The sequence below is a fragment of the Bufo bufo genome, chromosome 2 (genome assembly GCF_905171765.1).
Source record: "Bufo bufo chromosome 2, aBufBuf1.1, whole genome shotgun sequence".
Lineage (NCBI taxonomy): Eukaryota > Metazoa > Chordata > Amphibia > Anura > Bufonidae > Bufo > Bufo bufo.
This window is the reverse complement of record NC_053390.1, coordinates 53,832,983-53,846,919: the sequence shown is the minus strand read 5'-3', so window position 1 is coordinate 53,846,919 and position 13,937 is coordinate 53,832,983. Positions and strand designations below refer to the sequence as shown.

General features: G+C 46.9%; 1 protein-coding gene and 1 long non-coding RNA gene across 2 annotated transcripts in view; one reads left to right on the top strand and one right to left on the bottom strand.

The window, feature by feature from the left end:
* Window positions 1-13,937, bottom strand: part of MYO5B (myosin VB) — a 207,303-nt gene that overhangs the window by 167,317 nt on the left and 26,049 nt on the right. The gene's annotated exons all lie outside the window — the stretch shown is intronic.
* LOC120992247 lies at window positions 676-13,701 on the top strand. The gene is made up of 3 exons (XR_005776948.1): window positions 676-813; window positions 7,811-7,812; window positions 13,691-13,701. It is a non-coding gene; the product is annotated as an uncharacterized LOC120992247 (long non-coding RNA).

The following is a 13,937-nucleotide window of genomic DNA, read 5'->3' as shown; positions in this document are numbered from 1 at the left end:
CATATGAACATGGGACCAACACAGATGCCTTCAGCTGCCAAGCGCACATGTAACAGGTCAGCCAGTGTCATAGGTACAAAACTGCTGACAGATGCCCTTTAAAGGGGTCATCACTTCAATGGGACAAGGCTGCAATACCTGAATGGTCGCTATAAACTAGTGTCATTGCTCCTTCTAACAGCTCATCTGCAGGTGTACAGAAAGTCGGACTCCCACTGATCTAATATTGATGACATATCCTGAGGAAAAGCTGGCTAATAACACTTTTAAATGGACACTGTTCCTTTAATAAAAGTTTTCAGAAATCAATAGCACCAGTGAATATAAGAAACGTTGTAATTTATTTTATTAGAGAAAAATGCGTCTTTCTCTGCTTAAATCTATCTCGAGCAACAAGGAGGAGATGAGGGACTGACGGATAAGGTTACACACTGCCTATTGACGTCTATAGAGAAGTGACAAGAAGCTGCTGGAGGGACACAGAGGCACAGACATACAGATAACTATCTCACCCCAGTGCAGGACTCATGGTTACACTGCTCAGTACTGCTGTATGATGTCCTCTATGCCACTGCTGCTTCTTACGAGGTGCTAGAGAGTGACAGGGGAGGAGGATCTCCTCTTCTGTGTGTGCTGTGTATGGGAGGCATTATAGCAGCTGCTCTCCATCCACTAGATCAGGGATCAGCAACCTTCCACACTCCAGTTGTTGTGAAACTACAATTCCCAGCATGCTCCATTCATTTCTATGGGAGGTCTAAGAAGAGCAGAGTAAGTTTGAATGCTGGGAGTTGTAGTTTCACAACAGCTAGAGTGGCGGAAGTTGCTGATCCCTGTACTAGACCAACAAAAATTGCCAGTTGGAGATGGAGCCTGCAGAGGGTAAACTGGTGATAACTGCAGGATACAAGTCAGATATAGCGCTACTCCATATACACACACGGCGGCTTATTCTGAAAAGTCACCTGAAAGCGTAGGTACGTCTTAACTACTATATAAAAAAGTTCTACAAATTTCTAATAGACTTTAGGTGCCCACACATTCTCAATAGCAGACCGATCTTCTCTCCAGCTCCCCTGTATACACACACACACGCTGCCAGCTCCCTCTAGTGGTGACTGCAGACAGCCAGTTGTTTATTATTTACCTCCAGGTCCATGCAGGAGATTTGGAGCTCTGTATTAGGGAAGCTATAAAGATATATTAAATTATTTAATTATCTAATACAGAATTTTGGACCTCAAACAGCACGGTAGTAAAAGATGGAGATTCTATTCTGTAAGTTTAGAATCACTGGAGACAGAATTTCAGATCAGGCGACACCTAATGCTACAAGCCTGCATCACTTTACAATCTGCTAGGATTCATGACTGATGTGTGGTATTTGTTAAATGGAATCTGTTATTCCGCTCCATTTATCTGGAGGCTGCTGTGACAGCCGCGTTACCAGGCGCTTGGTCCTTTGCCAAATCCACATGTTTCCTAACCAGCACTAGGAGTTCCTCTCCCGATCCGGATAACCGGAGACAATCCAGCTAATAACTTTATTAACGACCCCGTACCTTCACTAGTATCGTGACCCATACTACTATCTGTCAGTCCCATGACAGTGAATGGAGCGGTGGTCATGCGTGAACTAATGCCCCATTCACATTAGGGACTTACGGCCCTTTAATCTTGTGACCGATGGGGACCTTAGCAGTGGGAATGGCCGTGATGATACATTTATCACCTATACTGCCCAGATGACATCATCCTTCACCCAGAAGAGGAGAGACGACTTCATTTGGGTGGAGGATGAAGCCATTCCCACATGCACAGCTGGAGTCCCAGAGGCAGAAGCACTGCGCATGCGCCAATAGTGTAGACTACGGTGTAGACATGAGACTACGGAGCCGGGCTTGGCTTGCCCTTGTGGTGGGTGAGTGGTGCAGAGAATACAGAGTGGAGGAGATCTGGTGCTCCAAGTGGCTCAGGCCAGCACCATTGGTGCACCAAATTCCTAGTGTACAGATTAATTAAAGGGGTTTCCCAAGACATTGCATAGTGGCTGTGCTTAGGACTGAGCTGCGCTTTGGCCATGTGACTGATGTACGTGGCATCACGTGGTCTACAAAAAACTGGAGAAGGCCGCGACGCTATTTCGAGCATCGTTGCCTTCTCAAACGCTAATAATTGGTGGGGGTCCTGGTAGTCAGACCCCCATCGATCAGATACTGATGGGTTGGTCATCACTTAAAAACTTTTGGAAAATCCCTTTAAAAGTCTTTTTCTCAGGGACTGTGCAAATAAGGACCTAAATTATCATATTACTCAGCAGGATAAACCCTACCAGGCATTATGCCTGGTTTAATGGGGTTGATCCAGCGGATACATGTTCTTTAAAGGGATTCTGTCATCAGGATTTTAGCAACAGGGCTTTTTTTACATTAGCACATCAGTCTCCTCGATATAGTTTAAAATATACTAATCTTACTGCCATATGTCTTGTCATTTCTGTAAAAAAAATAAAAATAAATCGCTTCTATTCATATGCAGCGCCAGTGCGGTGTCCTGGCAGCAGCATCAGCGAACGAAGCGCGCATGCGCCAGCTGTCTGTACACTTCACTCGACCCGGAAAGGAAGAGCGGAGTGGCTCGAGATCCCTGACAGGCGGAAGACTGAGGTGCAGGAGAGGAGGCATTTGGCGCATGCACGCTTAGTTTGCGGAGGCTGCTGCCAGGACACCGCACGGGCGCTGACGAGTGGATCCAGGGAGCATGCGCGAGATTACTGCGCACCAGAACAATGACGTCAGCGATGAAAGGAGTGAATAATTTGCAGTGGGGCGGTGCTGTGCTCTAACGGCCAGAGGGACAGCCCCTTGGGCTCCATAGAGAGGTCATTTACAGAAATGACAAGACATATGGCAGAAATCGAGGAGTCTGATGTGTTAATGTGAAAAGCCCTGTTGCTAAAATCCTGATGACAGAATCCCTTTAATTTAACCCAGGGATCTCAAACTCCGGCCCTCCAGCTGTTGCAAAACTACAACTCCCACAATGCCCTGCTGTAGGCCGATACCTGTAGGCTGTCCGGGCATTGTGGGAGTTGTAGTTTTGCAACAGCTGGAGGGCCGCAGTTTGAGATCCCTGATTTAACAACTGGCCACATAAAAAAAGGCAAACAAAATGCTGTGAAAAAACTGGCAAAAACCAGCCTCAAAGAGGTTCCTGCTGCAGACCTGCATTAACAACTGCGGCAGGTCAGCACGTGGATCGGCGTCATTCAATGGGGATAATCCTTGTGCGAATAAGGCCTCTTTCACACGACCGTTTTTTTTTTATCCGTGTACGGGCCGTTTTTTGCATTCCGTATACGGAAGCATTCATTTCAATGGTTCCGCAAAAAAAAAACGGAATGTACTCCATATGCATTTCGATTCCGTATTTCCATTTTTCCGTTCCGTTGAAAGATAGAACATGCCCTATTATTGCCCGCAAATCACGTTCCGTGGCTCCATTCAAGTCAATGGGTCCGCAAAAAAAGCGGAACACATATGGAAATGCATCCGTATGTCTTCCGTATCCGTTGCGTTTTTTGTCGGAACCATCTATTGAAAATTCTATGTCCAGCCCAATTTTTTCTATGTAATTACTGTATACTGTATATGCCATACAGAAAAACGGAACGGAAAAACGGAATGGAAACGGAAACACAACGGAAACAAAAAAAAACGGAACAACGGATCCGTTTAAAACGGACCGCAAAACACTGAAAAAGCCATACGGTCGTGTGCAGGAGGCTTAACAGCGAATTTTCCACATAAATTTAAAATCTGTGACCATAGGAACACCAACATGGATTCTCATTAGAAACAATTCGGCTTTTACACATAGCTATACCCCTATGCAATACTAAATTTCTCCTGTGGTGGCGCTGCAAGGGAACTGAACACTTGCTGCCTAGTCCTCCCATCCGATCACTGATTGATACATTTCCGTGGTCATTCCAGCAAAATAACATGGTCAAAAACAGACAAAAAAGCAAAAGGTAACAAATTGTTCTTTTTAGAATTCAGAAAAAAAGTGGTTAATGGTAAATTGCGAGTCGTCCTTTTATCGGTTATTTTTCGCCAGACCTTTGAAGGGCCGCTGCTCAGCTCAGCAGTAACACGGAGATGCTGATGGCAGGTACCGACACAACAATCGCCTGACTCATGTTGGCTTTATTACAGGACCATCCATCCATAGAAAAGCATAATAAGCAAGTGCAAGATGAAGACCGGACACCGGGGGCAGGACGCTGGCTGCAGAGCTCTGCTACATAGCAATAGCGTCTAACACTGGCTAATTCCCTTTCCACCACCCATGCAATTGCCTTTCATAATGTGCTGCAATCAGCAGAGCAGAGGATGACTTTTCTACTGAGCCTTTAGGTGATGGGGGTTCACTCCGTGCCAAGTACCTGATCATTAGCGCAGTGCTAGAAAATAAAAAAAACTTTTTCACGCCTCAGCAGCATCGAGATTTTTATTTTATCTCACACTCCAGTGATGGAGAAGAATGTGCTTAGTAGGAGAACAGCCGCAATGTCCCTGAAGAACCGCCACTGCTGACTGTCACTGTCACTCGCCCAACAAGCTTGTTCGTTTTATATTGAAAAGCTCAGCGATTTGCGTATTCATTCCTCACTGTTTTTATGATCTCTGCTTGCCGTCAGCGAGTGGAAATGATTCATGAGTTGGGTCATGCGATGACGATACACGTGTACAGCTCATCCCAATGAAGCGTGAGCTCCGCTGCCTCTTCCTAGGCCAGGGACGCCATGTTTAAATCGGTAACATGGCCCATGTGCAGCTCAAGAGAATGAGGCCGAGCTGCAATACCAAGCACACCCACTATTCAGAGGATGGCGCTATTCTTGTTAAGCTGTGTAGAGGCTGAAGTGCTCACTAGAGTGCGGCAGCCCCTTCAAACAAGTGATCGCGGGGGTGTCGGGAGTCAGACCCCCGGCGATCCAATCAGATACATACCGATCAGATCCCAAGGACCGGTCATCAGTATTAAATACTTGGAAAACCCCTTTAATAATCAAGTACTCACCAGTGCTCCCCTTCCCACTCTTTTGGGGTCCTTGCCAGGCTCTACTATCTGTGACCGCTCAGCCAATCACTGGCCAGAGAGGTGACCCCTTTCGCTGGCGGAATCGGAGCAGGAAAGGCAGGGGGATTAGTGACTTTAAAATATTCTGAGCATTTAAAAAAAATATATATTGTGACCAAGGAACCCCTTTAAATCTGTGGGTGAAAAAAAATGACAATGGATGGCAGCAAGCGGACATATTGAAAACGGCGAGGAAACACAAATGGCCTCATTTATCAAAACTGTCTAACAGGAAAACAGTCTCAGTTGCCCATAGCAACCAATCAGAGCTCACCTTTCATTTTTTCTGAACACTTTAAGAAATGAAAGGTGAGCTCTGATTGGTTGCTAGGGACAAATACGTTTTCCTGTTAGACAGTTTTGATAAAATCAGGCCAAAAGTGTGTTAGAAAACTTTTTCACCTAAAGCTGGAACCCTCCTTTAAGTCAAGGGTGACTTCATAACCTGGCCAGCCTGTCCACAGCGGGCGGCGCCCGCATCTGCATGCCTCTTCCCTGTGCTACATTCTGCGCTGAGCTAATAAGATCGCTTGGTGGAATTTGTCATCATGTCCGATACATTTCATGGTATCTTATGGGAGTCAGAATGTAAGAGGGCAGCCGTGTGCTAGTCCACGTCACTGGGATGCATTGGCGATGGGTGCTAAACCGCAAGCGTGACATTATCGGCAGCAGGCATGACCGCGGATCCAAACAATGTCCGTGTGCATGAGCCCTAATACTGCACACTGGCTACTGGGGTAACACGGGAAAACCGCCAAGTACGAACTGGGAGTCAATGGCTTGTATGAAGCCGGTATATATTAAACCATGAAATGGACACGGGGGGGGGGGGGTTAGAGGAACACGATTTTTCGAGCTGTAGGAAGCTTTATCTAAATAATAGCTTTGGGTCTCTCTAGCCACTGACTCAGATTTTAATAACATCCACTGTAAATGTGTGGAATTCTCCTGCTGCTTAATTACAAAAGAGCTGCAGCAATCCCCCGCTGAGCAAAATCTCACATGGCCGCCCGGTGACACCGGCCTGCGGGGAGAGAGAAAGCATTATAATCTGTCCTACACAGGACCGCGCTCTCACCTGCAACCGCCACTGCTCCATCCATCTCATCAATCCTATTGATCCCCCCCCCCCCCCTCCACCGGAGATCTGTGCAGTCATCATGTAAACCCTGGCACGGTTTAAAGGGACCCCAATGCCAAAATGATCAGCATTTCACGGTATGGCGCTGAACGTGTCCCTGCTGACACTCGCTAGGGCACAAGCGTTACTTTGCAGAGGTTCTTGTTAAGGCCTCATGCACACGAACCTATGTATTTTGCGGTCCCCCAAAAAATACGGATGACGTCCGTGTGCATTCCATATTTTGCGGAACGGAACAGCTGGCCCCTAATAGAACAGTCCTAATCCTTGTCCGTAATGTGGACAATAATAGGACATGTTCTATTTTTTTTGCGGAACGGAAATACGGAAACGGAATGCACACAGAGTATCTTCCGTTTTTTTTCTTTACGGTCCGCAACAAAAATGGAACGGACACGGAAAGAAAATACGTTCGTGTGCATGAGCCCTAACACAGACAGACCAGTTTTTAGCGGGGATGCACCATATTGAAAATGCAGACGTGTAGAGGTGAGTGTACCAAAACTGTGAGACCCATGGTCGGTCAAAAATTTGGCGTCCAGCGTCTTTTTCTATTGATAAGCTCATATTGTGTTTCAGCTAGATTTCCATGCAGTAGTGCAGCGGTGGTTCATCGCAAATAGTCGCAGTTCCTTCAAAAGTAAAAGACTAAAGGGGTTTTCCGAGACTTTAATACTGATGACCTATCACCAATATCTGAACGGTGGGGGTCAGACACCCGGAACCCCCGCCGATCACCTGTTTGAGAAGGCACCGGCGCTCGCTGTACCGCCCCAGCTTTCTCTGTGCTCATTATGCGCCGCGCCGTAGATTGTATAGTAGCTGTGCTTGGAATCGCGCACGGCCCCATTTACTTCAATGAGGTTGAGCTGCGCCATGTGACCGATGAACGTGTTGTCACTGGCCTAGGAAAAGCTGTGAGAAGGCCGGAGCACTACTGTGAGGGCCGCTGCCTTCTCAAACGACTGATCGGCAGGGGTCCTGTATGTCGGACCCCCACGATCAGATACTGATGACCTATCTAGAGGCCTTTAAGGCCTTTAAAAATCTGTACTTGCCAAGAAACAGCGCGTAAACCGCTTAGGTTTTACTGCGCAATTATCAGCCACCTGGCGCGCTCCTGCTCCGCAGCTACCATGTGGAAACCCAACCACGCACCTGAGTATACTTACTATTTTAGAGAAAATGATATCCTTTTAGTGCACGTATCATCATTTTTTTTAAGTTGCTGGGCCTTTAGTGGGTCCTGACAGGTGAATTACATGGAGAGTGGAACCACAGAGCCCAGCATAACCCTTCTTGGGCAGCACAAGTGGCACCCTACGCCTAATACATGGCGTGAGATGGAGAAGGAACTTCCAGAAGATTGAATAGACTGTAAATCGCCAACATTCCCAAAATGTCTGGGGGGGAAAAGGGAGACCTCCTGGACCCCTGAAAGTGTTGGTAAACCTCAGTGTGCTGTTATTTTTGTGGACCCATAGAAATGAATGGGTGCGTGTGCGATGTATGCTCCGAGAGGCGTGACGCATCACAAAAGGAGTATGGCCTATGTGGAAAAAATTCTGAGCCGTGCCAAGTACACTATACGGTCAAATCTCCCGCTTCCCAACTTGTTGGTACATATGTCATTACCTTTGCAATTTTCTAACTCTCCGATCAGTAAATTAAAACCATTTTGCATTTGTTACAAGTAGTAGTTATTGAGGGGCACCTATAGGGCTATCACAAATGTTTCCCGGGTCCCCCTCCGGTTTCTTCTGCCTTGTCACTCTCAACACACAGGAAATTGACCATCGCCCATTGACTGGCTGAGCGATCACCACACGTTTCCCCTGAAGCTCTCTGTGCTGCTGTGGTCATTCATTTTACTGCTGCTATATAGCAAACTAAAAGTGAGCCTCCAATAAAGAAAGCCAAAGCACCAGATTTCCAGATAAAATGGCGTCCAGAAGAATGGAGAAATGGCCATATTATCATTTCGGTTTATGGCCAAAAATGGAGTCTTCACTGTGTGGTCTGGTGCAGCTGACTCCATGGTTGGTGCTGCCGCTATACTTCAGACTGAGGGCTCATGCACACGAACGTTGCAGTTTTTGTGGTCCGCAAATACCAGCCGTGTGTGTCAGGCATTTTGCGGAACAGAATGTCCAGCCCATAACAGAACTGTCCTATCCTTCTCCATAATGCGAACAAGAATAGGACATGTTCTATTTTTTTCATAGGCGTGCGCAGCCTATTGCATTAGGGTGTGCACCCTAAAGCACAAACACACACACCGCGTGCGCGTGTGTGTATGTATGTGTATATGTACAGCCTTTATGCCATTAGCCCCCATTATCAGCTCTTATGCCTCTCATTACCCCCCATTATGCCTCTCATTAGCCCCCATTATGCCCCCAGCAGCCTAATTTTTTATAAGGCCTCTTTCATACGGGCGAGTTTTCCGCGCGGGTGCAATGCGTGAGTTGAACGCATTGCACCTGCACTGAATCCCGACCTATTCATTTCTATGGGGCTGTGCACATGAGCGGTGATTTTCACGCATCACTTGTGCGTTGCGTGAAAATCACAGCATGCTCTATATTGTGCGTTTTTCACGCAACGCAGGCCCCATAGAAGTGAATGGGGCTGCGTGAAAATCGCAAGCATCCGCAAGCAAGTGCGGATGCGGTGCGATTTTCACGCATGGTTGCTAGGTGGTGATCAGAATAGGGACCCGATCTTTATTATTTTCCCTTATAACATGGTTATAAAGGAAATATTAGCATCATTCATACAGAATGCTAAGTAAATTAGGGATGGAGGGGTTAAAAAAAAAAAAAAAAAAATTTAACTCACCTCATCCACAGCCCGGCTCGTCTTCTTTTTTCTTCGTTGATGACCAGGGCGAAAAGGACCTTTGGTGACATTACTGCGGTCATCACATGGTCCATCACCATGGTGATTGACCGTGTGATGGACCATGTGATGAGCGCGGAGCCATCTCATGGACCATTATCATGGTGATGGATCATGTGATAAGCGCAGTGACGTCACCAAAGGTCCTTTTCCTCCCAGGTCATCAAAGAAGAAGAAAGAAGAGAAGCCGGGCTGCGCAAACAAGTGGATGAGAGGTGAGTTTTATTTTTTTATTTTTTTTTTAAACCCCTCCATCCCTAATTTGCTTAGCATTCTGTATTCAGAATGCTATTATTTTACCTTATAACCATGTTAGGCTACTTTCACACTTGCGTTCAGAGCAGGTCGGTCTGGTGTCTGCACAGACGGATCCGCTCCTATAATGCAGAAGTTTGGATCCGTTCAGAACGGATCCGTCTGCATTATAGTTTAGAAAAAATTCTAAGTGTGAAAGTAGTTCAGACGGATCCGTCCAGACTTTACATTGAAAGTCAATAGGGGACGGATCAGTTTGAAAATTGAGCCATACTGTGTCAACTTCAAACGGATCCGTCCCCATTGACTTACATTGTAAGTCTGGACGGATCCGTTTGCCTCCACACGGCCAGGCGGACACCCGAACGCTGCAAGCTGCGTTCGGGTGTCCGCCTGCTGAGCGGAACGGAGGCTGAACGCTGCCAGACTGAGGCATTCTGAGCGGATCCGCGTCCACTTAGAATGCATTGGTAGCTGGACGGATGCGTTCGGGGCCGCTTGTGAGAGCCTTCAAACGGAGCTCACAAGCGGAGCCCGAACGCTAGTGTGAAAGTAGCCTTATAAGGGAAAATAATAAAATCTACACAACACCTAACCCAAACCTGAACTTCTGTAAAGAAGTCCGGGTTCGGGTCTGGGTACCAAACATGCCGATTTTTCTCACGCGCGTGCAAAACGCATTAAAACGCATTGCATTCGCGGGGGGAAAAAAATTGCGCATTTTCCAGCAACGCACCCGCATCTTTTCCCGCACGTCACCCGCAATGCCCGTGTGAAAGAGGCCTAAAATAGAAAAACACTTACCGCTCTGCTCCTGGACGCTGCCGCTCCTCGCCGCCCGCGATCCTGTTCCTCCTGCTGTCGGCTGTTCTCTGAACTGGCGCGCACAGCGTGACATCACAAAGTGCCTCACGCTGTGCGCAGCCCTGCACAGCCGAGGACCAGGAAGCAGTAAGTACATAGCGTTCACCGCTTCCTGGTCCTCCAGTACTAATGAGCGCTTCCAAAATGGAAGCGCTTCATTAGTATTCGCCGGCCAGCAGGTTTGATTAGGGTGTGCCCAGGCACACCCGGCACACGCCTATGATTTTTTTGCGGGGTTGCAGAACGGGCATACAGATGTGGACACCACATGTCAGATGGCCACTTACACACACAAACCAACTATTGGCCTGATTGGACAGATATTGGTCAGATAACCTGTTGGTGAAATACAGCGCTAAGGTTTTATTCACACGTCAGTGTTTGATCAGTGATTTCTATCAGTGATTGTGAACCAAAACCAGAACTGGAAACTACACAGAGATCAAGCATAAGAGAAAGATCTGCACCTGTTCTGTGTTTAGAGCTGCACCTGGTTTTGGCTCAAAATCACTGTTGGAAATCACTGACCGAACACTGACTGTGTGAATGAGGCTTAAGGCCTCTTGCATACGAACGCTTATTTTTTTCCATTTCCGTTCTGTTTTTGTGGATTCCGTTTGTGGTCCGTATGCGGAACCATTCATTTCAATGGTTCTGCAAAAAAAACGGAATGTACTCCGTATGCATTCCATTTCTGTATTTCCGTATATCCGTTCCGCTGAAAGATAGAACTTGTCCTATTATTGCTCGCAAATAACGATCCGTGGCTCCATTCAAGTCAATGGGTTCGCAAAAAATACGGAATGCATGCGGAATACATCCGTATGTCATCCATTTATTGCGGATCCATGCCCACTTTGCCCATGTGTTTACTGTTAAAACACATTACTGTACATTACAGTAATGATTACAAATTTTATGTTACCGTTTGCGATCCGCAAACAACGGATCGCATACGGAAACCATACGGAGATTTTTGTGGAACTACAGAACTGAAACGGAAACACAACAGAAACAAAATACAGAAAAAGCCATACGGTCGTGTGCAAGAGGCCTAACTGTGTTAATAAAGCCTAAGGCCACCTGCACACGAGGACGGGTGAACGCCCATAAGATCCGTACGAATTTCCATTTATGTGCGGATTTATGTGTTTCTGCGGCATATCCGCAGTAAAATCTGCAGAATCAAGTGCTATGAGCAAAAGCGCTTAAAAAAAAGAAGTTAAAAATAAATAAAAATAGACAAGCTCGTACATTTTTCAGGCAAACGAAAAAAATTTAAATCACAAAAAACATACCGGACCGGAAGATCGGTGGCGCACTCCGGGGATGCGGACAGCACACTGTGTACACAGTGTGGAAACTGACTGGTGGTGCGGATTTTGAAATCTACAGCATGTCAATTGTTGGTGCGGATTTCCAGAGCAGATTTCGCCTTTTGCATTGTATTGCGTGAGATCTGGGAAAAATTCCGGTCACAATCTGCAAAAATAATCCACAGGTAACATATGCGGGATATTGGTGCGGATTTGGTCTGGAAACGCAGCGGAAATCTGCATAAACCAGACTGCCGTGGGCCTGTACTCTAAAAGTGACTGACAAAACGTATTAGCACAAAAAAACGGCGCGCAAACAACCCACGACAAACACCTCTCATCTGTCAGATACAGAGAAAAAAGGAAGCCAGTATGTCTTTTATTGATCATTGGGGCAGATGTGTATTTCTTCGCAGCCTTGCTGCTCTGCACATCCGCACTTTGATGTTTCCTCAGATACGTTTTGGCTCTGCGCCCCAGTAGCTGACACGCCGAGTTCAGAGGGAACGCTTTCATCTCAATCATACTGATCAATAATGGAAATAATATCCCTATGCAGAGAAACATCAAATATGAAGGCGTTTGTCTAGGATCTTATCCTAATGTACGATCATTGGGAAAAAAAGAGAAATGTCGCATTCCTGCAAAACTCACCATGTGGTTATGTCTCAAGCAGATAATTACAGGGGTGGTCTTATCCGAAACTGGGTCTTGCCAAAAGAGGGTGCAAAAATGCTTCTGCCACTGCCCTATCAAAAGTTTCTAAGAGGCTACTTTTGGGTAGTGTACCTTTTGGTGAGAGATCATGCGTCTACAAAGCACTAGAAGACATTTTGCCCAGTTGACAGATTTTGAAAGGGGGCGCATCACTGCACTGAGAGAAGCAGGGTGATCATTTTGACGAATTTACCACCGTTCGGACCTAGCTGTTAGAAAATGTTAGGAGCAGTGGTTAAATGAGGGCACACACAGAGTGAAAAGGCTCTGGACGGCCCAGACAGACACCAGTACGGAGGATCGTTTAATCTGCCGACAACCACGAGCAGCTTCCACAGTTTTTTTGTCCACCATCTACATATGTTTCATTGAAAGCCAGCCACCGTCGCATTTGTTTGCAGTGGTGTCATGAAAGAGAAACCTGGACTGCTATGGAAAGCTGGAACCATATTGTCTTTACCGATGAATTCAGGTTCTGAGATCAGACGATGGTTGGGTTGGAGTATGGAGACCTTGTGGTGATTGCTTCAATCTTGCCTTTGCTGTGGAGCGACGCACTGCCCCAAACTCTGGTGTGATGATCTGGGAACCATCACATATTACAGTCGTCACCCCTAGTAGTGATAGGAGGGACACTAACAGCTCAGCGATATGTGCAGGACATCCTGCCACCACGTGTGCTCATCTCATGGCAGGGCTTCCAACTGGATTTATCAGCAGGATAAGGGCACATTCACACGAACATGTGCTGCCCGTTGCCATATTGCGGACCGCATTTGCGGATCCGCAATACACGGGCACTGTTCCATGTACATTCCGCTTCACGGATGCCGACCCATTCACTTCAATGGGTCCGCAAATCCAGAGATGCGGAACGGAACACTACGGAGTGCTTTCTGGGGTTCCATTCTGTGCCTCCGCACCACAAAAAGATAGAACTTTCTCTATCTTTTTGCGTAACGGACGGATCGCGGACCCATTCAAGTGAAAGGGTCTGCAATCCCCATGTGGCTGCCCCATGGACGGTGCCTGTGCATTGCAGACCGCAATTTGCGGTCCACAGCACAGGCACGGGCTTCACACGGTCTTATTTACAAGTCCTAATGCTCGACCGCACACAGCAAGAGTTTCCCAAGAACGTCTCCTCCAGATTACAGCACTTCCTTGGCTGCCCAGTCACCAGATTTATCACCAATCCAGCATTTATGGGACCAGCTGGGACGCCAGCTTCACCAACCTACAAGTGTGCAGGATCTACAGGTCCAGCTGTAACATCTGTGAGCAAATGTGCAGCAGGATACGAAACCTGTATGTGTCCATGACCAACCGAATCTCATCTTGTATCCAGGCTAGAGGCCGTATCTCATCTTGTATCCAGGCTAGAGGCCGTATCTCATCTTGTATCCAGGCTAGAGGCCGTATCTCATCTTGTATCCAGGCTAGAGGCCGTATCTCATCTTGTATCCAGGCTAGAGGCCGTATCTCATCTTGTATCCAGGCTAGAGGCCGTATCTCATCTTGTATCCAGGCTAGAGGCCGTATCTTATCTTGTATCCAGGCTAGAGGCCGTATCTCATCTTGTATCCAGGCTAGAG